This window comes from Canis lupus, chromosome X, assembly GCF_003254725.2.
Source record: "Canis lupus dingo isolate Sandy chromosome X, ASM325472v2, whole genome shotgun sequence".
In the NCBI taxonomy this organism is placed as follows: Eukaryota; Metazoa; Chordata; class Mammalia; order Carnivora; family Canidae; genus Canis; species Canis lupus.
In genome coordinates this window covers 10,745,974-10,772,217 of record NC_064281.1, presented here as the reverse complement: position 1 = coordinate 10,772,217, position 26,244 = coordinate 10,745,974, and the positions used below count along the sequence as shown (strand labels likewise).

The 26,244-nt window shown below is 38.4% G+C and overlaps 1 protein-coding gene across 1 annotated transcript in view; it reads left to right on the top strand.

The window, feature by feature from the left end:
* FANCB (FA complementation group B) overlaps positions 1–26,244 on the top strand; it is a 462,529-nt gene that overhangs the window by 344,510 nt on the left and 91,775 nt on the right. Inside the window, exon 18 of the transcript XR_003131918.3 lies at positions 6,615–6,736. The gene's annotated coding sequence lies outside the window, so the exon portion shown is untranslated. The remainder of the gene's footprint in view (positions 1–6,614; positions 6,737–26,244) is intronic.

Genomic DNA, 26,244 nt, shown 5'->3' with positions numbered 1-26,244 from the left:
TTCCCCTGCCAGTAAACAGCCATTGTTAAAATGTGAGAGCTCAAGGGATGGGCAGCTGGATTTTCACTCTAAATTGCTAGCTTGCATGCAGTGCCAGCTGCCAATATCAAGTGCTCATCTCCGTCTCATGACTCGTCATTGACCTCAGTGAGATAAACCATCAGGTGCAGGCCTGATGCTGACTTATCCCTGGCTTTAGAGTGTGTGGTAAATACCTAGGGCTTAGCAAAGAGTGGGAGAGGCCACCAGGGCATTAATTAGGCCAGTGGGTGGAAAGTGGAATCCCACAACATAGATCAGAAATAAAGCCAAAAGACCCATTGAAAACTAGTCTGGACAAAAAGAAAAGACATCCTGGATCAGCAATATTAAACCTGATTCAGTTAAAGAAGGTTTTAAATGATGATTCCTCAGTGACAGTGTAAACACCAAGAGGGAACTCTGTCTCTATATTCAGCACTTAGCACACTTTCTTCTAAGCACCCACTAAACGTCTGGAGGAGCAATGAAAGCATAATCATGAATGTTGAAAACCCGGTTTAGTGCTACATTCTCCACTCTGCCTCTTCGTTTTCCTGCATGTCTGATTCTGTCTCCTCTCACTGTTGTTCTCTCTCTTTTTCTGTCTTGACTGATAGTCTTTCTTCCCTCATCTATGTGGCAGAAAACATGGCCATCTCATGACTATTCCTGAGTTAATATCCTCTTCATTCCAAGGACCAACCCAAACAGAACCAAATTTCATTAGTATGAATTCCAACTAACCTATGCCCTGCCTTCTCACAAAAGTCTTGGAGTCAACTTAAAATAAAAATGCACGGACATGTGAACCCAGGCTAGTAAAAAGGAATCTGTTTTTAAGATTCATTTATTTATTTGAGAGAGAGAGAGCATGCACAAGCAAGAGGGAGAGAGAATCTCAAGCAGACTCCCCACTGAGCATGAAGCCCAACATGGGGCTCAGTCTCACGATCCATGAGATCATGGCCTGAGCTGAAACCGAGAGTTGGATGTCAACCAACTGTGCCACTCAGGCACCCAAGTGAAAAGGAATTTAAACTGTGGTCAGGAGTCATATAAAGAAACTGAGACTATAAAGCATAGCAGTAATAAAATAATGAAATGAAATAGTCACCATAGCTGGCATGTAAATTTAGCTAAAAGCTTCCTGGAAGTCAAGGTAATTAGGGAAACATTATTGATTATCACCATTATAACATTATCACCACCTAATAGAAGAAATTGTTATTTTAAAAAACCAGGTCTTGTTGGACACATAGTAGGTGCTCAATAAACATTTGTCAGATGACTTACAAGAAGTTAAACATTTTCATGGGGAAAATGTAACATTATACATGCTCAGAAATACACTCACACAAAGATAGAAGTCTGTAAACTATTTTTCACTCAACTAGTAATACAAAGGGGCTACTTTAATCATGTGTGTCTATACAAAATGTAGACATCTTTTCTGTAAGAAATCTGATTTAAGGCGAGAGATAACATTAGACAATAGTTCAGAGAAAGCATTAGTCCTATTTACAACTCCTTTGACTGCATATAACAGAAATGGACTCAAGTGGACCCAAACGAGTATAAGCAAAAAAGGCACCACTTATTATTAAGTATAATAACATGGATCCCAAAGGCCTTGGGGATACATTAAAATGAAGGCTTGGAACACCAACTGCACTCTTTCCATTTCTCATCTCTGTGTCACTATAAATTGTCTTCATTTCTTTCTCATCTCTAAATTTCTGGATCTCTCTCCTCCTCCTGGGCTTTCCTGCTCTCCAGTCCACATGGTGAAAAACAGGACCACACTGCTACTCCTGGATTTACATTGCTTCCTTTTAAATAAGCAGTCTTGATGGAAACTGTAATTTCAATCCTAATTCCAAATTTTCAGGGAAGGTTCTCTATTTCGTACAGTCTAGATCACACATACAAGTCTGGATCAATAAAAGGGATGTTTAAACTTTCCACATAATCATCCGAAAGCAAAAGCACTGGAAAAGCTTATTTTCCAGTATATGGGGGAGAGCTAGACTTATCTGTGTCCCCCTTCCTCTTTTTTCACATCCCAAACAAACTGGATAAAATGGCTAGAACAAAACCCACATGTATGCATTGAGAGAAGAGAAGGCACTCTCATAACTTGCTATTTTTCCCAATTCCCACCAAACATGAAATTTCCAAAAATGTTTCACTTTCTGCTTGTGGTAGTGAGTTTCCGATAGCATGAGGCACAATAGTAAACACAGGCCAATAGACGCAGGCTGAGATCTAGCAGGCCCTTGGAGGAAGAAATGATTAATAGCATCAGAATGACATCCTTGAGGGGCTGATCTGCTATCTCTGAGACAACAGTAATCTAACTTTACAGAACAAACAGCACCACCAGACTGGGACTCGAGCCACCTTAGTGCATTCTGAAGAAACAGAGGAACGAAAAGAACAGCTTTAGAATCAGAGAAGGAAACATGCCAGTAAGACAATGGTTGGAGTGCATTTGGCAGGCTTTAGGGAAATGCCAGCTGAATCCAATATGTTCATTACACAATGCAAGCTAAGTCTGAGTGAGTGGAAACCAGCTAAAGCAAATGTAGCTCGAAAGCAGTAATTAAAAAAAATCAAGAAATGGTGCAAATGTGGTTAGAAAATGGTAATAAAAATCAGTCAGGAAACTTGGGGATTTCATATGGTTTGTGGAGCAACTACAAGAGACTGGAATATAGGGCGGTGGTTCTCAAAGTTGGCCCCTCGAGGAGAAGGATCAGTCTGGAGACTTGTTAGAAATGCACATCTTTGGCCTCTCCACAGTCTTGCTGAATCAGAAACTCTTGGGGTGGGACTCAGAAAGTTATGATTTAACAAGTACACCAGATGATCCTGATGCAAGCCAAAATTTGAGAACCACTGGTATAGGGGAATGAATATTAAAAGGCATTTATAAGCATAGAAAAAGAAGCATTATATATTTGCCATGGATATATGGGAAAAGAAAAGAATATTCAGATGAATGTACTATGAGCATATTCCCTAGAGCTGTGTTTTTCAAAAGCCAGGTCATCACACATTATTGGGTCATGAAATATATCTGAGTCACTGATCAGCATTTAGGAAACTTAAATAGATTAGAAAAGATCTATTGTACTTAGGGTATTTTCACCTCAAAATCTTTTTTTCAGCCATCTGTCTCTGTCTGTGTATATGTATGTGTGTGTGTGATTAGAATGTAAAAATTATTTATTACCTTGTATAGAGGTCAAACCATTGCAAAATCCACTTCTTTAAGACAGCGACTCTTAAATTTAAATATACATAAGCGGTACCCAGGTGTGTTAAAGATAAATTTCCAGATCCCAAGCAGAGATTTGGGTACATTAGACCTGAGGTCAGACCCAGGAATCTGCATTTTAACAAGTGCTCCAGGTGATTCTGATCCAGGTGGTCTGCAGATTCACTTTGAGTACCATGTGTCTAGGGTACAGATTTTAACTGATATTAATAATAAAATTTAACAATTCAGATTAAATATTTTTGAGCCCAAATTAATGCTAAGCTAAAGGCTATGGAGTTTACAAAATTGAATTGGACATGGATCTTTCCCTTAAAGACATAAAAACATTTTAAGATATGGTCTTTATTGGTGGGCCTGCCTGATTTGGAAAGCACAAAAAAGAAAAAGGGTAAAATATCCCTGGGGATATGATTTGCCATGCACATCTAGTTAGTAAGGTAGAACATATATTGGGGCAATCAGGAGCCTCAGCTAGCACATATGGTACCTTTGTGAGTTGTAAAAAAGAGGCACTCATTCTGGGCAAATGAATTAGGAAAAGACATATCTAAAGACACATCTAGAAAAAGTTACCACTTCCTCCACATTAATGTAGGCTCAGGCCAGTGCCATAGCTCTGTGGTGTAGATTATAACAAGGCCATAAGTTATTCTCTCTTATCCATACTGCACTCCCACACTAATTCTAGACTGTCATTAAGACTTAATTCAGCCAATGGGATATCAGCAAACATGATGCAAGCAAAGACTTGAAAAAGGCTTATACTTTGGGATTTATCTTCCTGCTACTCTCAGTAACCTTTCTTACCATGTAAAGAAGCCCAGGGTAGCCAGAGGGATGATGGGAGTCTGTAAGGGGAAGAGTCTTGGTCATCCCAGCCATCCTGGCTGAGGCCATCCTAAACCAGCCAGCTCCAGGAGCGCCTGGGTGGCTCAGTGGTTGAGTGCATGCCTTCGGTCCAGGGTGTGATCCTGGAGTCCCGGGATCGAGTCCCACATCAGGCTCCCTGCATGGAGCCTGCTTCTCCCTCTGCCTCTCACTCTCTCTGTGTCTCTCATGAATAAATAAATAAAATCTTAAAAAAAAGAAAAAAACAGCCAGCTCCAGTCCACCCATCAGCTGACTATAGATGAAAAAGCAAGCTAGCCAAGATCTGTTAGACTTAGAAGAACCACCCGACTGAGCCCAAGCCAGAGAACCAACCTATAATAACCATCAGGAAAAAAAAAAAAAAAAAGCTTATCGTTTTAAGCCACTAAGGTTTGAGGTATTTGGGGATGTAATGAAGGCTAATAAGACACTTAGTAAGCTCCGATTGGCATCCAATCCCTACTCAAGCTCCTCAAGCCCAGCAATCTATATAGGGCACAAGCTCCACCATTAAACAAGGCAGCCTGAGGTGCAAAGTACCTTAAGCCAGATTGAGCTGTAGAGGCCACAGGGCAACCACCAATAAACCTCAGCCTTGTAGAGTGATTGGATTTTATTATCTGGCCATACATGAGAGACTGAAATGACTTGAGAAGAGCCCTGTGAGTTGGAAAATTGGGTGGTTTAATGATAAAGTCATACTCGACTCAGTCAATGCATAATGGATTGTACAGAATCACAAAAATTCCCAATTGACTGTTGTAATTATGGCTGTCATTGTACACACACAGCCTCTTAGGCCTAAGGATTGCTTTGGGCCATTTTTATTTAGAAAAGCATACATATTGAGAAGATATAATTATTTCACTATTTCATTACCAATCTGTATCTCGTGTAAAACCATTCTTAAGATGTGTTCCTACATAACAGAGCAGCAGGAAACAGCCAGACAAACTCCGGTAACAAATTCCCCCCACTCTCTACATCTTTTTTTTTAAGATTTTATTTATTCATTCATGAGAGACAGAGATCGAGAGAGGCAGAGACACAGGCAGAGGGAGAAGCAGTCTCCACGCAGGGAGCCCGACGTGGGACTCGATCCCAGGACTCCAGGATCGTGCCCCGGGCCGAAGGCAGACGCTAAACCGCTGAGTCACCCGGGGATACCCCCCACTCTCTACATCTTATCATGCCATCAAATGTAAAGGGAAGAAATTGGAATCTCTCTTCCACATTTTCTTCAATTTGGAAAGTTTTTCTTTTCCTTTAGAATCTGAAACAGTTTCCTTTCGTGATATCCACAAATACCTACATGGATCACAGAAAATGGAAAATCATATGCCTTCGGAGTCCCCTGTGTGCAGAAATGAAGTCCAAGCAGGCTGGTTTATCATTCTGAAGTGGGAGTGGACAACTGTTGAATGAAAGATGAACTGGATGTATAGATGATGACAAGACACAGAGATGCTCACAGCACAAGGGCAGCATCTTATATAGCTCCTGGGGAAGGGAAGAGACTTGGAACAGCACTGAGGGCAATCAGCAGCACTGGTGGTCTTTAAGGAGCTCCATGGACAGGCACAACTACTGAGATTATGTGCAACAATTCATGTGTGTGAATGTATGTGTTTTTTACCTGTGGAGAGGGTTCCCTGGCTTCACCAGATTCCTAAAGGGATCTTCACCCTCACTGCCTTTCCAAAAAACTAAGAACTGCTGCAGTAATGGAAACTTAATTTAAAGACATCTCAATTCACTAGAAGATGACTTGGTTTTCTTTTCTTTCTTTTTTTTTTTTTTTTGAGAGCTTTATTGAGGTATAATTGATGTATGAAACAAATATACATGTTTAAGGTATACAGTTTGATAATTTCGGACATAAGCATATCCACATGGTATGTCACCACAATCAGGCTAATGAATATATCCATCGCCTCTAAACGTTTCCTTGTTGTCCTTCATGTGTGCATTTAGGTAAGAACACTTAACATGAGATCTACCGTCTTAAGAAATTTTTAAGTGCACATGCCATGTTGACTATGGGCACCACGTTGTACAAACACATCTCTAGAATTCATCTTGCACTACTGAAACTTTATACCTATTGAACAACAATTCATGAGGAGCTGTTGTTCAATTGTCTTTCTTTTTAAACCAGGCCCTGATGGTCCTTTATACAGAAGTACTTTACACTACATATGTAAGGTGTATCTCTCCTTTCCCTTGATTTTATAATGAAATTAAATGCATGTTCCCCTGGGGAAGAAAACAAAAATCTTCCGGTTGTTACTTTGGAATCTCTTGGCAAGAAAAAGGTCAGGCAGGGAGGACTAATTCCCTCCACCAAGCTCCACGCCAATTTCCCTACAGCCTTTTTAAAATTTCTTCTGTGGTCTTTTCACCTATTAGAACTCTTTTTTTTTTTTTTTTCTGACTCTAGGACACACCTGATGCCCTCTGCCTCTCTCCATGGTTCAAAGGAACTGTTCTGGGTCCTGAGCATCCCTTGTGATCCCCTGGTGCACTTCAGCTGCTAGAGCTCTGCTCTCTGCCTTCTTGTATGTGAGTACTTAGCAGAACTGAGATACTCAGTATATTAGCCTTCCCTTCATACGCTCTAACATACGAACAACGCACCTGGTCTAAAGGTCCTCAAATTTGATGTGCGATGGCACAAAGTATCAGCCCCTTTCTTCATCTGAATCTCCATGAGTTCAGAACAATACCTACTTGTCTCCTTTAACCAAATGCACCTAGCAACCATCCATAAAAGAGATGCTATGCAGGATCAGCAAAGGTTTCTTTATCCTACCATTCTTAGTATTCTGGGAAAGGATCTGAGAGCAGGGGACAGTGAAGGTCTTCATAAATATCTTTCAGCAACAAACCGGCCAGCCAGAGATCCTCAGTAGGGGGTGACAAGTGTTGTTCAGCCATCAGCAAACTTGATTGCAGAGCTGAAAGGTGATTTGGGAACATAGGTGACCTATTTAAACAGTGAAGCTGATTTGTTCATCCATTGGGGAAACATCAGATTGAGGTGAGGTAGGACCTATCCATTCTTGAGGGAGGTAGAGAGAAGAGGGATTTATTTATTGGCTTCCCTGGGTTCTCATTTTAAAAGCAGCAAAACCACATTATACAAAAAAAAAAAATTGGAATACAGGATAGGGAAGAAAAAAAGAACCCTCACTCCTGCCCCTGATCTACTATTCTCACACAACGAAAATTAAGACATTACTGTGTTTTAACCATGCAATATGATCTACTTTTTCATTGTGCGTATATAAAACCCAGTTATCTTAACCCTTGTTTGTTCTTGGGTGATCCCATTCTGGGGATATCTATAGTAGTTTGTGATTCTCCCACAGAATTTCAAATCAGCTGGAAACACATGGGAAAACATCTTCCAGCCAATCACATGGGGGCTGTGGAGTAAGGCTGACTGGATTACCTTACTTATTAGCTGAGCAACTTGGGCCATGGCTTGCCATCTATACGTATCAGGTCTTTTCCTTATAAAATTAAGATAGTAACAATCACTAGCTAAGTGCATCGTTGAAGAGTTAAATGAGACGATCTTTTATTTATTTTTATTTTTATTTTTTTTTTGAGACGATCTTTTAAAACACATAGCAGAGTACCTGGAGCACGTAAGTATTCAATAAATGGAGTAGTCTACCCCAGCATTTGTTGGTTTCTGCTTCCCGTGAATTGTTTACATAGAGCCTCTCAGTCAGAGAGAAGAAGGAAGATTATAATAACATTGTGATCTGTGGTTGTCATGGCTAGTTCTTAAACGAGAATAGAGTTCATGATTATGGTCTCAGCCGTATGTTTGTTCAAGATACCATGTCAGCTGAAGGTGCCCTTGTGAGCCTACTCAGCACTACTGTGGTTTTCTATCACCATCAATCAGGGAAACACATGTTAATTAAGTGCTTTACTGTTTTTGCACATGATTTATTAGGTCTCTTTTCATTAATGTGCTTGATCAAAAAGAAAAGTAATTAAGTGGGGAACAGTGGCAGCAAAACATACTCGTCATCAATTATTAAAAATACAAGTTCTTAGGATGAGAGCCTGATCATTTATCCTTAAGCCATCTGCAGTCCTCAGCTGATGGCAAACCATCTGAACTATTACTACCTCTAATTCTTAGTTTTTAGGTTCACTGTTATTTTTTTAAGAGAACTAAGGGAAAATATATTTTGATATTTACAATCAAAATACCTGCAGCTGGCAGAGGAAGACTGGCATTATGCAATCTTCTTGTTATCCCTTAACCATAGAAAGTCAATAAAATTCCTCCCCGGGCAAAAAACCTGTGATATGTCCCTTACATATCAGTAATGTGACTTTGTAAGATAGGCTTCTCAGAATATACTGACTGCACAATTTTAAGGGTGAAAAACACATTTTAAGGGGGAAAAATCATTATTTCTTGAAAAACTTGTTTTGCTAATGCAAGGATTCATAACAAATTGGAAGGCCACTCGGGTCATTTTGTGTATCCTTCATTTTTCTAGGCAGGGTTATAAACAAAATCCCCTAGAATTTGTTCTAGCCTTTTCAATAAAAGCACCCATTGTGAAAACTATTATCCAACTATTATGATTAATCCTGCTATTCTGATCAATCTGTAAAATGAAGGTCATCATCTCCTACCCTTAGAGATATTTAAGATGCCATGGGTTCTCAATATCTTAAAGCTAATGAATTGTAATTCTTGGAGTCAATTTAAAGACACTTAGTCATCATAAATTATGTTTGTAATAAGGTAGAATATAAATATACAAATAAATTAGATGCCACTGTTGGGGAATATTCAGATATAATAAGAATTCTTAGAATATTGTAATAAGAATAACGTATCTGACTGTAAAGATTTTTCTGCTTTGCAGTTTATTACTATCTTTCATTAGAATATTTTTAAGCTTCAATATGCCATCTTTTGTCAGAAAAATTTTATTTTATTTTTTAAAAAAGCTATTTTATTTACAAATGAAATAATTGCATGTGTAGAAAATTCTAAATAATCTTTAAAAAGCTATTGGAATTAATAAGTCAGTTTGCCAACATTGCAGGATGCAAAGTCAAAATACAAAAGCCCAGGCACCTGGGTGGCTAAGCGGTTGAGCATCTGCTTTGTCAGTAAAATTTTATATTTGAAGGTCCTTGTAAAAAAATGGGCCATATGCAAACTGGAACATGACACCTGCTAAATGGGAGATTAAAATTTTGACTTAAAGATAAAAGTAATAGTTAATTTGGGGCACTTAGATGGCTCAATTGATTAAGTGTCTGGCTCTTTATTTCAGCTCAGGTCATGATCTCAGGGTCCTGGGATTGTGCCCTGCATAGGGCTCCGTGCTCAGCTGGGAGTCTGCTTGGGGTACTCTCTCTCTCTCTCCCTCTGTCCCTCCCCACCCATGCACACATGTGCTCTCGCTCTAAAATAAATAAATAAATAACTCTTTTAAAAAATAGTAGTCAATTTAGGAAATATTTTGAATTCTACAAGGATCTCTATGAAAATAGTAACAGTTGTGACTCTTAATAATTGTAAATTGTGTGCTCTTTTCTATTTTTCAAATCAAATTCTACAATAAAAGTGCATCGACTTTGAAATCAGATAAAGAGATTATTTCTCAAAACAGATTTTTATCAAGTTAAAACAGCAACAAATTAAAAATAGTATTAACCTCATTTTTTAAAGTTTTTTTAATGTAGGTAGATTTCTGGATATTCCTGATTTAACTTTGGTATTTGGGTGATATTGTGCTAAAAGAAGTAGTCTTAAAAAGCATCTGCATTTCCCAAACTCAGTTCCATGGAGCATTAATCTTTTGAGATGGTCCTTGCAAAAAGGCTTCCACAATGAAGTAAATTTGGGCAATATTGCTCCCCATATTCAGAGGCTCCACACAAAGAACTCAAGGAGCTTGCCTATAATGAAAGATATTCAGGTGTACGTAACCCAACATCTGTTTATCTCATTCGACCATGGACGGCAATTTTCCAGATAACTCCAATTAACATTCTGTCACACTTTGGAAAATGCTGTTCTAGATCAATCCTCCCAAGAAGGAAACTTAGAGAGCTGTTGCCCAAGGTCCAACAGCTAGTTAATAGCAGCGTGGCACTGGAACTCCGATATTCTGACTCCCTGCCTAGTGCTCATTTTTATTCTACCCAAGTGTTCGACACCTTTACTAAAGGATGAGGAGGTGCTAATTTCTCCTCCCATAGTCCATCTACCAGTCCTTTCCTCACCTCAAGGAAGCAGAGCAGGGAAGATTCCTTTCTGACATTTTTTTCCTAAAGTCCCCCTAACACTGCGTTACACCCTCATGCCTTAGAACATTTGGATGATTATAAACAGACTTGAGTAGTTCATCAACTGACCCACATAGGAAGGAAAATTCTGCCTCATGGTTTGCTATTCCCATACCTGCTCATTTGAAATGCTCCTTTCCCTGGCAATAACCTTGAAGTAAAGGATTTTTTTTTTTGTCTTTAAACACTAATGCCTCTTGACTGCCATTTATATCACACTTCAGGGGTTTCTTCTCATTACCTGAGGAATCATGAGAGAGTGAAAATCTCTATCCTTCTGGGAACTGGAATAGAATACACATTCTGAACAGTGAGTGCTTGTGTCCATGAGTCCTACTGTCTATTGTGCACCGCCTGGGTGCCCCAGTACTCGAGCCCCTCACACCACCACACCTCCAATTTGAAGGCTCTTGCCTGGAGGTACGTTATTAGCACTTACTGTCCGAAAAGCCAGTCCTTCTCATATCTCCATCATTGTCTGGTTACTTTCTCTTTTCCCTTTATTATTTCTTCTTCTTCTTCTTCTCTTCTTCTTCTTCTTCTTCTTCTTCTTCTTCTCTTCTGTCTTCTTCTTTTCTTCTTTCTGTCTTTCTTCTTTTCTTTCTTTCTTCTTCTTCTTCTTCTTCTTCTTCTTCTTCTCCTTCTCCTTTCTTCTTTCTTCTTCTTTTTCTTTCTCATATCTCCATCATTGCCTGGTTACTTTCTCTTTTCCCTGTATTATTAGTATTATTATTATTATTATTATTATTAAGTTCTTCTTCTTCTTCTTCTTGCGTCTTCTTCTGTCTTCGTCTTCTCTTTCTATTCTTCTTCTTCTTTCTTCGTCTTCTTCGTCTTCGCTCTCTCCTCCTCCTCCATCCTCCATCCTCCTCCTCTTCTTTTTTTCTTGCTTCCTCTCCTTGTATTCTTAACATGTAAAATTCGCAGCCTGTGTGTGACAACATAGCTCCACCCCTCATGCTGTGGTGGTCTGTGGACTAGCAGTTTGGTCATCATTTTGGAAGGTGTTTAGAAATGTAGAATCTCAGGCCCCACCCCGATCTACTGAGTCATACTCTGTATTTTAACATTTTCCTCATGGGATCGTGCACACTTTATTTTTTTAAGATTTTATTTATTTGAGAGGGAGAGAGAGCACACACGGGCATGTGTGCAAGCGGGGGGAAGGGCAGAGGGAGAAGCAGACTCCTGCGAAACAGGATGGGTGCTCCATCCCAGGACCCCGGGATCATGACCCCAGCCTAGGGCAGACGCTTAACCCACTGAGCCACCCAGGTGCCCAGATTGTGCACACTTTAAAGTTAAAAAGAAAACACTGGACTGGGGTATGTTACAAAGCAAGGATTTAATTTGTGAGGCAGAATCTGGAAAGAATTCTATTTATTTGCCAACTCCTTCTGAGTTTAAGCATTCTTTTTTTGTTCTAAAATATACACCAAAGCGAATACATTTGGTGTGTGAACTTTTAATTTTTTGAAATAGAAACAAACCTGGAAACTTTCTGAACCATTTGAAAGGGAACATCAGAATATAGCCCACGTGACTATTTTAGTCAATTTGACTTTGATATAAAGTAAGCTACCAGGCAGTCTTCTTTCCCTCTAGGAACTGACAGCCGAAGCTGGGCAGCACAACTCAGCATCAATCAGGGTATAGAGGGGTGTGGATGGAATAAAAGCAACCCTCTCATTTCCCCGTGTAGAACAGCCTGGGTAAGGCATTAGCATGCACAGCAGAGATGTAATCAGTCCCTGGCTTTATTCTATCCAGGCATTTCCACTCTGTGATTTCCCTGCAGCTATCTTCTTGGGACTAATGGGGAAAAGGGAATCAAGTCTTTAACGCTTCCTTGATTTAAACAAAACAAAACAAAACAAAACAAAAAAAACCTGTCTGATTTTCCTCAAGATACTAAGAGGTGGTGTGTGTGACTGTATACTAATCTTATTTGATAAGGCCGTGATCGATTTCTTTTTCCATGCATTTTGAAGTGCTGTATCTTAGCAGTAGCTTTCTCTAAGGAGCTCTACACAAGCAGCTCATTACACTGCGAAAAAAAAAATCCCTGTGAGGTAAAGGGATCAATATTTATTATGCTCAATCTTAGAACAGATGGAGACAATGCATGGAGATTGCTAAGCATGGTGAATTGAATTTCAGACGGCTAACTCCTAGGTATATACCCTATGTAGTGGTATCCCCAGACTCCATTTTTAGAATTAAGGAGAACTAACTTCTTAGTTTCATTAGGACTACTATTAGGTAGTACTAACCATCCTCTCAGTTTATAATAAGTAAATAGATGGGTGCCAGAAGCCATGAAGGTACATTTTAGTCGATGCAAATTTCAAGGGTAATGGATAACTAAGTTTCCAAGCTGTCGGTTCCATGAATGTTGATGGCCCTGTTATTTGGCTGTTAATTATTTAATTGTTAATTAACTTTTGATTTGCTCATCTGTGGTCAGTGGACATCCATGTACCCTCAAGTCTGCTTCTAGATTTGGGGATTCTGATTTTTCCTCCTGAGGGATTATGCCTTAGTTAACCAAAGGTCACAATCCAGGATTAGACACCCAAAATCAAACAGGCAAGCAAATTTGAGGCAGAAATTAGGTGCAGGTTGCCTGGCATGGAATAAAATCTAGAATATAAAGACTGGGATAAACCAATAAGCATTGATATATTTTTTTGAGGGCAAGCACTTGGGCCCATTTATATTTGAAACTGAAACCTAGCAGTATACATCCAAACCAGGATGTCCAGGGATCTGTTAAGGCTGAACAAAATTATGGTAAGGTAAAATGGAGAATGTGACACTCCTTCCATAGAGCATATTTTTACTTTATCTGGGGCCTCCAAAGTCTTAATCTAAAGAAGTGATTAATTGGTGGAATTCCTTGTTATTGGGATCAAGAAGTAGTAAAGGGACATAGAGGCTTTTGGTTCCCTTCGATACTCATCATCCAGGCAACTGCCAATTTTGATTGTGTTTATTTATTTTATTTTTAAAAAAGAATTTATTTATTTATTCATGAGAGACACAGAGAGAGGAAGATACATAGGCAGAGAGAGAAGCAGGCTCCCTGCAGGGAGCTGGATGCGGAACTTGATCTTGGGACCACAGGGTCACACACTTAGTGTTAAGGCAGATGCTCAACCACTAAGCCACCTAGGCATCCCCAATTTTGACTATCTTCAAAGCAAGAAGGCTTGCTTTAAAGAAAACTTCAGTTTTCTTTAAATGTCACCCATATTTATAATCTTTGATGAGCTTATTGAAAGTAGAGGATCCTTGAGAGACTGAGAACTAATGTTTCCCACCCCTAGGACAGGATATCAGTCTCCCTAAATCCAGATTTTTTTTTTGATACAAGAGCTGGTATAGTTAAGTATTTTCAAAGCTAGGCCTTGCCTAAGGCATTCAAAATCATGCAAGAGAATTACAGTTATATGCCACTGGCTTTGAAAATATACATGACTGGGACATTTTTCAAAGAAAGTAAAAATGATTAAATCTGCCCTCAAATAGAATTAAAAGGACTGAATAGACCATAAATGAAATTTTTTTAATTGTCAAAATTCTCCCTTCCTCCATAAAAGCCATTATGATCATATAGTTCTGTGGAGTAGCACTATGGTACCTTTAAGGAAAAATATAATACATATTCTATTTAAACTATTCCAAAGCTAAAGAAAAGATAAAAGTCCCAACTTATTTCTGAGAGACTCCGCTAACTATGACATACTATTCAGATAAGAAAACTATTAGCCAGTCTCATTTAGGAATATACTACAAATATTAGCAAATTGAATATTAAGTTGATTTTAAAAGAATAATATACCACACATAAGAAATAAAAAGATAACTCAACAGCAGGAAACAGTTTACATAATTAAAGAGGAAAAAGCCATATGGCATCTTAATAGGTTTATGTGCTAAAATTAAACAGAAATTCATGGTAAAATGAGTAAGTGATAAAAAGAAGTGTCTTTAACTTGAGCAAGCATATTTATCAAGGACCAAGAGCAAACTTCTTTATACTAAATAGTAAAATAGAGACATTGTCATTAAAAACAGAATCAGGACAATGATTCCTACCACCAAACAATTTTTCAACATCTTCCTGGGCAATAAGAAACATTCATTGAGCTAATGAAAACCAGTGGTGAAAACAGATATCATGCATTATCCATTATCAAGCAAATGGATTATTGAGAGTTAATTATTTCAATTTTATTCTCAAAAACTGTTGCCAGATCATTTCTTAAATTACCATATTGCTCATGATGAAACAAATTCTCTTCCACCTGTTATAGACACACAATATCATTGTCCTATGTGATTTTCCAGATATTTCTCTAAAATCATGCTGACAATATGGTCTGTCTTGTCCTGAGATGTAGACTATGATTGTCTTCTATTTGTCAAATAAATCAAACAGAAGAGAGTTGAAAGACCTAACCTCACCCTCCCCTATTGCTTTCTCCCTTCCATAGTTTCAGAAATAGCAGTATCCTTCATTTTACAAAGCAGGTTTTGTGTCTTTGATCCATCACTCTGAATTCTCATTAGTACGAGAGGTACGATAGTGGCTCTGATTTAGAAGCAAAGCTACTAGCATCACTGTAACATGGAACTGGTTTGTCAAATCACTGTTCTTCCTGAACAGAAGGAATCGAGACATATTCTTAGCAGTGACAAGTTAACAGAAGAACCAGCACGTTAGACTCAACATTTACGTGGGTAATATATATGGAGTTCTAATTAGAAACATATTAATTAAGAATGTTGAATAAATAAAACTTGGAATGAAAGAGCTATTTTGAAAACTTCAGTTTTCTTTAAATGTCACCCATATTTATAATCTCTGATGAGCTTATGTTTTAAATTATTCCTCTTGGTTCTGTGAATCATATAGTATATTGGAGATGAGTTACAGTTTGCTGAAGGATGGCCTTATTTCAAGTGCTGTATTCGTATTGATGGCAACAGGCTATGTTTCTTAGCCTAGTGAAGCATGTGTAGTTAGGAGGGACAGTGGCATTTGCAGACAAAAATGGTTAGGTGAATGGAGATTACTGTAATTTTCATATCTAGTGACATTGAGAAATTATCGGTAAGGGTGATTACATTTTGTTTTACCTGGAAGCCTCATACTTCATTTGAGGAAAGAAGACAAAAATCACAATAGACTTGAGCACAAAAAAGGAAAGTTATAATCTATTGAAAGATTGTGTAAAACAAACCATTAATGTTCTCCAAGTATGTGGATCTGAATTGGCTCTTTTTTAACTTTTTATTTTGAGATAATTACATATTCAAATGTACTTGTAGGAAATAATACAGAGATATTCTAGTACATTTTACTCGATTTCACTCAATAACATCTTGAAAAGCTGTAGTACAGTATCACAACCAGCATATTGATATTGATACAATCCACCCAGCTTGTTTAGATTTCCCTAGTTTTACTTGTACGTGGTGTGTGTGTGAGAGAGAGAGAGAGACAGAGACAGAGACAGAGAGTTCATCACATGGACAGGTTTGTCTCTCCACCGCTATAGCCAAGATCCTGAACAGTTCCAATGCAAGAACCCTCTGTTTTGCCCTTTTAAAAGCACATCTATCCCATACTAGCTCCCCCGCTCCTGTCTTTAACCCCTGGTAACCACTAATCTGTTCTCCATTTCTATAATTTCTTCATGTCAAGAATGTTATGTAAATGAAATTATACAATATGTAACCTTTTAGGATTTGCTTTTTTCACTCAGTATAATTCTCAGGAGATTTATCCAAGTTGTAGCATATATCAGTAGTTTATTCTTTTTACCACTGAGCAATATTCTGTGATGTGATGTAGCGTAGTTTGTTCACCATTCACTCATTGAAGGACATCTGTGTTGCTTCCAGTTTAGGGCTACTATAAATAGAGCTGCTTTGAATATTTGTGCACTAGTTTTTGTGGGAACATACATTTCCATTTCTCTTGAGTAAGTGTCCAAGAGTACGATGCTGGGTCATGTGGTGATTGCAGTTTGGCTTTATAAGAAACTACCAACCTGTTTTCCTGAGTGGCTGTACCATTTTACATTCCCACCAGCAGTGCATGCATGATTCTGTTTGGTTTCTCCACATCCTTGCCACCATTTGATGTGTCACTGTATTTTTATTTTAGCCAATCTTGTAGGTAATCTGGAGCTTCTCAACCTCAGCACTATTGACAGTTTGGATTGGTTAATTCTTTGTGTTGGGGGGGGGGGACCTGTCCTATGCATTGTGGGATGTTTAGCCACATCCCTAACCTCAACCTACTAGATGCCAGTAGCTCCCCCCACTCCACTGTGACAACCAAAAATGTCTTCAAATATTGCTAAATGTCTTCTTGGGGGCAAAATCTTCCCTTCTTGAGAATCACTGTAATCTACCGTGACACTCTAAATCTGAGTAAAACAAGATCAGTAATGCTTGTGTATCTCCTCTGGGCTCTTTCCCCTTTTTTGGAAATTAAAAACTTTTCTTTACCACCCACTCTCCTCTCTTTCCAACCAAACTCCTCAACTCATCACCCAGACCCACAGATTTATAAACCCATGATGATGACTTACTGGACTAAGACCAAAGTGAAATTGCTTCCATATGATCTTAAGTATTTAGGCTTGCCCAGGCTGTTAACTCTCAAATTGTCTCCATTAGCTACAAATGTGCCTCCTCATACTTGTTTGTAAGGCGCTAATCCCATGAAGGAGAAAATTCAGAATATTTACGAGATGAAGAGAGAAAAGTCTGGACAAAAGGAGGCTGAGGCAGGTCAGAATGAATCCAGGTTAAAAGAGATAGTGCTACAAGTTGGGAAAAGCTGTAATTCCAGTGGCTGTACCTGCCGTTTTACCCCTAAGCACACAACTCTGCACATCACTTCAGGTATATGTCAAAACACTAATTCCTCCATTTCTCAGTCTATTAAAATGCTTCTCATCCTCTAAAGCTCAGATCAAGCCCTATCTCTTCTGTAACACCTTCTCCAATCCTCCCAGCTGGAAAGAAATAATCTTTTTCCCTGGATTCTGCCAACATTTATCTCCACTTTGATCGTTACTAGGACTTATATCACTCTGACCATGCTTTGATTATGTGTGCATCTGTCTCCATAGTGAGATGGCTAACTTCTTGAATTTTATTTGGCAGTGACTTAAACACCAGAGCAAGAGTGCCTGTACAGAAATACAATAGGGTGCATAGAAGGCAGAAGGGGAAAAGATGGAGACGCAGCAGGCAGCTGAGAGACAACGGAAGAAAGGATGATTTCAAGTCAGAATTTTTAGGGGGCTCGGGGCTAAGTCCACCTTGGAATTTGAATCCAAGTTATCTCTGGGACTCGAGGGCGGGGAACTTGGTTGGGGGGAACCTATAAAGACCAGGGGATCTTCTGTGTCAGTAGCTGTTAATCTGAATCACCTGGAAAGCTTCTCACAACACAGATTGTTGGGCCTCAACCTTAGAAATTTGATTTGGCATCAGGGGAAGAGCCTGACAATATGCATCTTTATTTAACAGGTTCACAGATGATGCTAATGCTGGTGGTCCAGCACCACACTTTGAGAATCACTGTTCTAGCTGGCTGTGTTGATAGCATGGGCTTACCCCCAAGGTTCCAACACAGCCTGTGGAGGTCGGTCCAGCTGCATTACCATGGAAAGCTGTTGGAGGAAGGGCTTGTGTGGGGGTGACCAAACTGGGCAGCCTCTTTCATGAGACAAGTCTAAAGTCTCCCCATGAACATGGGCTCTGGACCTCTTTTAATGACTTTAACTAGACAAACATTTAATGAAACATTCATCTTTGTATCTCTGAAGTGCTTTGCATAGAGTAGGTGGAGGACATTCAATAAATGGTCATTAAATTTTAAAAATGAATGGATGAACTTAATGTCCTTGGGTGGTACTTACATAGAGAATTTGTCCAATAAAATTTTGCTAGTCTTAAAAAAAATTTTGCTAGTCTTGTTGCTGCTGCTGATAATGATGCCATAACGTCAGTCTCAATCTGATACTGAACAAGATGTTACCTATGGAGGACAGAGGATGAGGAAATAGTGGAATGAATAATCAGTTTTGAGGAGATAAAGATCTAAAAAGCTAATCCAGGCTGCAGATATTGCCCAGGAGCTATTTAACTAGTGGAATCTTGATAGAGGTGCATAGGTAGATAGGTAGGTAGGTAGGTAGGTAGGTAGGTAGGTAGGTAGAAAGAAAGAAAGAAAGAAAGAAAGAGAAAGAAAGAAAGAAAGAAAGAAAGAAAGAAAGAAAGAAAGAAGAAAGAAAGAAAGAAAGAAAGAAAGAAAGAAAGAAAGAAAGAAAGAAAGAAAGAAAGAAAGAGATGGATGAACAGATGGGTGGATATAAAGACATGCCCACTCCCCCTCATGGGTTCTATGGCAAGCAAACTTCTAAGATGGCCCCAAGGATCCCCACTTCCTGGTATTCATGCCCATGTATAACTCACTCCATTTGAGTGTTCCTGGACCACTTATGGTCCACTTAGCTGTTCTAAAAATTCAATACAGCAAAAGTGATGTGATATTACTTCCTCAGTTAGAAGTAACAAAATTTCCAAATCACGTTGACTTCCTTCTATCTTGCCCTCTTTCTCTTGCCTTTTCATGTGCTCACTATAATGAAGCCAGATATAATATTTAGAGATTCCCTATGGAGAGGCCAGTTGGCAAGACATTGAGGGAGGCCTCTGACCAACAGACAATGAGGAGCTGAAGCTGTAAGTCCAACATGGATCCAATAACTTCATGAGTGAGCTAGGAAGCAAATCCTTCTAAGTTAAGCCTTTGAGATGATATTGGCCTTTTGAGAGACCCTGGGACAGTGGACTTAGTTAAGCCGTATGTGGATTCCTGACCCACAGAAACTGTGAGATAATAAATATTTACTGTTTCAAGTCACTAGGTTTTGGGGTAATTTGTTATGCAGCAATAGATAAGGAATACAGATTCTTTTCTAAAAATGCCAAATAATTAACATCTGCATAGCATCAAAGTGGTGTGTGTGAAAGAGTGTGTGTGTATATAAGAGAGATAGGGAGAGAGAGAGACCAAGATTAGGTAGGGTTCCAAAGAAATTTTTGATCCTCCCTAATGGACCTAGTCTTATTTCTTGTCACACAAGATTTGTTGCCAATCTGATCCCCTAAGTAAACACCAAAAGTTTCGGGATTGATTAAGGGATTAGGGTCATTATGATTATCATTATTATTTAAACTAATGGGGCCATCCCACTCACCTTATTCACAATTAATTGACAAAACTGTTATATTTGTAATAATAGTCATATTCTTTCTGACTCACATTTCTAGCTCTATTCGTATCTTCTTGCAGACTAAGGTGAGGCTCAAGAAGTATGTGACTATGCCCCAGCCATGGCTAGACTCTAAAGTACTACAACCATACATAAACTCTTTTACAAGGCAATGTTCATTCACTCATTCACTCAATTTTCAACAGATGTTTACTGACTGCCTACTATGAGCAATGCACTGTGCTAGAATAATAAGGAGAAGATGACCATGACCATAATGTATTCATGTTGCCTTTCAAATTTATAGTAACCATTATACATGCCCCCCACAGTGATTTTCTTAAGCAATGTTTATATAGCACATATTGTGAGAACATTGCCATGTGTGAAGTACACTCAGTAAAAAAGCTGATTCTCAAAAATAAAAATAAAAAAAAATAAAAAAAATAAAAAAAACAAAAAAAATAAAAAAATAAAAATAAATAAAAAAAAAAAAACAAAACAAAAAGCTGATACTCAGGAATAGACAAGAAGTCTGACATTGGCATGTACTTCAACCAGCCTTTAAAAATGAAACACCGGCAATGGGCCCTTTCAGCCACTGCTGACATGGCACCTGACTTCACATTTGAAACTTGAGCTGAATATTTCCCAAAGGGCCACAACAAGGGCTTAAAGGGTGGTTTTAGGGGCCTCTCTGTAAAGATGAAACCCAGCAAGGCAGACACCAGTGTGCATGTGACATGGATTTGCCTCTGCTTACACAGTCAGCAAGTAGCACAGCCACAGCTCTTTACATCCCATGTCCCTCAGGGTTTCCAGACATCATAGGAAGTCAAAAAAAAAAAGAGACAGAATAAGCTCATGAGGCACATTGCTTATAAATGAAAAGCAATATATATGTATTAAAGTAAATCCAGAAAAGGCAATTTGGTAATGTATATGAAAAGATTTAATTTGTATTTTGTATATCTTTTGATCTAGCAAATCTATTTCTAGGAATTTATCCTGAGGGGGGAAACATCACAGGGCTTTGAAAATCTATGGCTATATAGGTATATGCTAAAATTATGTTCGTGAGGGAAGAAATTGGAAACAGCCTAAATACACACCAAGTGGGGACTGAGTAAATTAATTATTATATAATCACTCAATGGAATGTAATAAAGCCATTAAAATAATACTGTGAAAGAACAATTAAGAATTAGGGAAATGTTAATGTTCATTATATATTAAAAAGTGAAAAGTATGTTAAGAAACATGTACAATATTTTTATGTTTTTGTTTAAAAATGTGTGTATGTACAGTGTGTACATGTGTATATGTAGGAAGAAATAGTAATAGTGGTTCTGTCTAGAAATAATATGATTTTTATGTAATTATATGGTCTACATTTTCCATAATTAGTACATAAATTCTGTCAATTTCCTAATTGAGATTAGGGATAATTTAAATGTTATTAGCTTTATTTAACTATTGCCTATGTTCTCTTTAATGACCATAGGCTCTTTAGAAAACACTAAATCATTATTTTTAAAAGGGATCAGTTAACTGAAAGTATACATTAAAGGGATTCTTAAACCAAATCTTGAGGTTTTAGGTAGACAGAAAGGAAATATATGTAACTAAGCATCTTCAATTCTGCCTTTGGCCCAGCAAATTAGCCATCACTTAAAGACAATAGAAAGTGAAAGTTTTAAATGTAACAATCCTAGGTCCTGCTATCTTCTGGCACTGGGACTTTCCTTTTGCCAACGAATGACTCAGAAATCTTGGGCTATAGGCAATCTCAAAAAAAAAAAGTTGTAGAAGTATAATAAGTATAGAAATACTTAGTTTTTTCCTGAGATCAAGGAAAATCTGAGATTTTACTAGGCAGCTGATTTTTATTTTAAATCAAAATAATACTTCACATTTAAGTCATTTTCCCCTCTGAAATCTTTTCCATTTCTTTCATCTGAATAAAAAAGGGAGCTTTCCAACCAGAGTTCAGTTGAGGCATACATAAAATATCTAAATAGACCAGAAACATAATTTAACAAATGCTTGAATTCAATTATGTTACTTCCTTCTTTTTTAAGATTTATTTATTTATTTTAGAGAGAGAGAGCATGAGTGAGTGGATGGAGGAGCAGAGGGAGACAAGCAGACTCCCTGCTGAGTGTGGGGCCCAATGCAGGACTCAGTCCTAGGACCCTGAGATCATGAGCTGAGCCGAAATCAATAGTCAGCCACCTAACCAACTGAGCCACCCAAGGTACCCCTGTTGCTGCTTTCTAAAAGACACAAAACACATCCCAAGAACATATACACTCACCAAATGTGCACAGAAATCATTCATTCATTTACTCATTTAACATGAATTTACTTATCACCCACTGTTAAATACCCAGGATAAAATGATAAAGACCAATCCTGCCCTATATGAACCCACAGCAAGAGAATAGGTGGGACAGTTGAGAAAAAAGACATGTTAAAGTAAGACAGACAAGCAAATACCATTTTCAACACAATGTAATAGATCAGTGCACAGTGTGAATGCTATGGGAAACCAAGGGACCTTTTAAAAATACCTCAGAGAGGGAGGATTCCAGAAGAGGAAAGACTTTTGTTGAATCTTAAAAAAAATAGAAGTTATCCCAGTAGTTGAATGGGGGCAGATATATAAGGGCACAGAGATGTTACAAAGCAAGGATCACCAAATAGGGTGGGAAGTTGTAGACAATATGGCAATAAAGCTGGGCAGAAGTCAATATTAGGATATAGGCTCATCTTCTCTAACAATTACACCAAAATATCAGTGGCTTAAAGAAGATAGACATTAATTTTTCCCCTTGTAACATCATCCAGAGTGATAAGACAAATCTACAGTGTGGGGTATCCAGGCTCTTCCCATAGTGTTGCTCTGTAATCTCCAAACCATGGCTTCCATCTCATCATCTGAGTGCCATTCCAACTCCCACCATCATGTATATATTCCAAGAGAAGCAGTTTGGAAGGCATGCTCCTTTCCTTCAAAGCAAATAAGCCAGGTATTTCACAAATCTCTTCTGCTCACATCATTTTGGCTAGTACCTTTTTTACCTTTTTAATGGCCTTTATTATGTTGAGGTATGTTCCCTCTAACCCCACTTTGTTGAAAGTTTTATCATGAATGGATGTTGAATCTTGCCAAATGCGTTTTCTGCATCTGTTGAGATGATCCTATGATTTTTATCCTTCATCTTGTTGATATGGTATATGACATCAATTGATTTGTGAATATTGAACCATCCCTGCATCCCCAGAATAAATCCCACCTGATTGTAGTGAATAATCTTTTTATGTATTGGTGCATGCAATTTGCTACTATTGTTGAGGATTTCTACATCTATGTTCATCAGGGATATTGGCCTATAGTTTTCATTTGTTGTAGTGTCTTTGTCTGACTTTGGTATCAGAATAATGCTGGCCTCATAGAATATATTCAGAAGCTTTCTTTCTTCTTCTATTATTTGGAATATTTTAAGGAGACTGGGTGTTAACTTTTCTTTAAATGTCTGGTAGAAATCAACTATGAATCCATCTAGTCCTAGCCTTTTATTTTCTGGTAGTTTTTTAAATTACTGATTCAATTTCATTACTTGTAATCAGTCTATTCAGATTTGTCATTTCTTCTTGATCCAGTTTTGGAAGATTGTATGTTTCTAGAAATTTACCCATTTATTCTAAGTTGTCCAGTTTATTTATCCATGTCAATCTTCAAGCACAGAGCTGGAGGACATTATTAGATATCAAGGCTTATATAAAGCTAAAGCAATTAAGTCCATGTGGTATTGGCACAAGGAGAGACAAAGGAACCATTGAGACAAAATAGAGAGTCCAGAAACAGACCCAGCGATATAGAGTCACATGATTAATGACAAAATTGATTCCTTGGGTCAACAGGGAAAAGGATATTTTTAATAAATGGCCCTGGATTATTTAAATATCCAAATGGAAAAACAATGAATCTTGCCCACTATCCCACACCATACACAAAAATTAATTTAGATAGAATGTAGGTACAAATGTAAAAGTAGAGCAAGGAAGAAAACAGAGGATACCATTTTTATGACTTACGAGTAGGCAAAAAGTTCTTAAATATGATCATAAAGAAAATAAATGACAATTTGGACTATAATTCTAATCATCTAGTTTTGAAGTGACACCACCAGTACCACTTCAAGGGTATAATGTGGACAAGGCATTATTCCATTTACAGAATAGATACTTAAGTTTATATTTCCCAAGTTAGGCCTCATTTTATAAAACCCCTAATCTCTGATGGCAAAGATCATAGAATGAATGAGTTTTCTTTTTTTTAAAGATATTATTTATTTATTTGACAGAGAGAGAGCACAATCAGGGGGCGGAGCAGCAGGCAGAGGGAGAGAGAGAAGCAAGCTTCCAGCTGAGCAGAAAACCTGACATGGGGGGCTCCATCCCAGGACTCTGGGATCATGACCTGAGCCAAAGGCAGACACTTAACAAACTGAGCCACAGATGTGCCCCAACTTTTCTTTTTTTTTTTTTTAAGTAGGTACCACAGTCAGTGTGGAGACCAACACAGGCCTTGAACTCACAACGCTGAGATCAAGACCAGAGCTGAGGTCAAGAGTCAGATGCTTAACTGACTGAGACACCCAGGTGCCCCATGAGTTTTCTTTCTATTATCAGATAGTATTCACTGGTATTTGAATCAATATTAGGGAATGATTGTAAAGAGATCATTTTTTCCAATATAATTTTCTCCAATATTAGTATGCTCACCACAGAGAGGCATCACAGAGCAAAAAGATACTATGCCTCCTTGCTCCACACCTCCTACCCCCGGCAATAGTGCATTAAGAGCCCATGTAAATAGCAAGCTTCCTTAGTAAATTGTTATGCTTTACAGATCATTGACCACTTGACCAACTGGCAGTGCCAAATCTCAAGCACTAGATCACTCAGAAATGAAAATAAAACATCTCACATGATGACCTGAGTCAAGGGGAAAGAAGATTAACCATATATGAGCAATTCTTAATAGTGCCCATCACATTAAATAAGGTAAACATATTCAATTTCAGCCATTTCAAGAGCTGAGAGGTTATATGGAAAGGAGGACTCAAAAGATTAGCTGTCAAAGAAACATGGAAATGAGCCCAGCGAAGGGCAGCTTGAGCAGTAGCCCCGTGTGCTCTCTCGGCTCTGTGCTGTTCCCAAACACGCAGGTGGCCGACCTCACCTCAAGTGGCCCAGAAGCTGCCAGAAAAGGCTGCCCCTGAGTAGATGAAATGGTGAGCTATATTTTTCCCCTGCGTATGTGTGCCAGGATGGATCTGTAGTCCCAAGGGGAGGAGTCGGGCATCAGCACCAAAGTCGCCTCCTGGCAAGACGTCCACACACCTCACAGAGAACCCGCTCTCCCTAACAGGCACACTCATTGACGTCACACACACAACCTCGATCCAGATGAAGTCCGGCAGAATCTGAAAGTTCTGATTTCAAAGGGTGTGTGTGTGTGTGTGTGTGTGTGTGTGTGGTTCTGTCCCTTACAATGGGGTGGCAGGTGTTTTACAGCTTACTGCATGAGGGTGCCCAGACTCCACAGTAGGGAGCTACAGAACAGAAAACTGCTTATGAGGAGTGCTCTTCTGTCTCTTGGGGAAAAGAAGGAGGCATAATGCCTGCCAGCAGAAAAAGCAATGCATATTACCAGTAGTAAGGAAAAATTATCAAGATGTCATTTTTTCCAATATAATTTTCCCCAAAATTCAGCTGCTACAGTTGACAGATATCAGAAAACAGTAGCTTCTCCACTGCCCATCTGACTCTCTCAAGATCGTGGATTTAGTTAATCCCTTCTGGATTTCTTTACCTGAAAAATGAAAATGTAAAGTATTTGCTAATTGCCTGCCTCAAGGTCGCCAGAAAACAAAGAATCTATGAGCATTTTAAACTTGCCTGATTACTTTCTGATCCGCCAGCTCACTGCATTATGCAATAGCATGCTAATACCCAAATGTACTTAACTTGGCAAAGACTAATTGATCGACTTGAAAATGACTTCAACTTTTATTTTAAAAGTGCACAAGTACAAAATATTTACAGCCATTACTGAGAGAGCTTTGATGATTTATTTCTGTATAGCAGAACCAAAAGACTTTTCATTAAAAGAGGAAGCACCTCTTAATCAGAAAATGACTTTTTCCTTGAATAAAAAAAAAATCAGCCATTCATACGAGATTCGTGCATAACTGGCTATGTGTTAAATACACTAAATAGGCTTAGAGGATTAATAATATATTTAGAGATCTTAGCACAATTAGGAGCACAAGTCACTTCCCTTTCCCTCCAAGTGTCTTCCACAACTCAGCTCCCAAATGGACTCACAAAGAGGAGGACAATTTGTCAGTT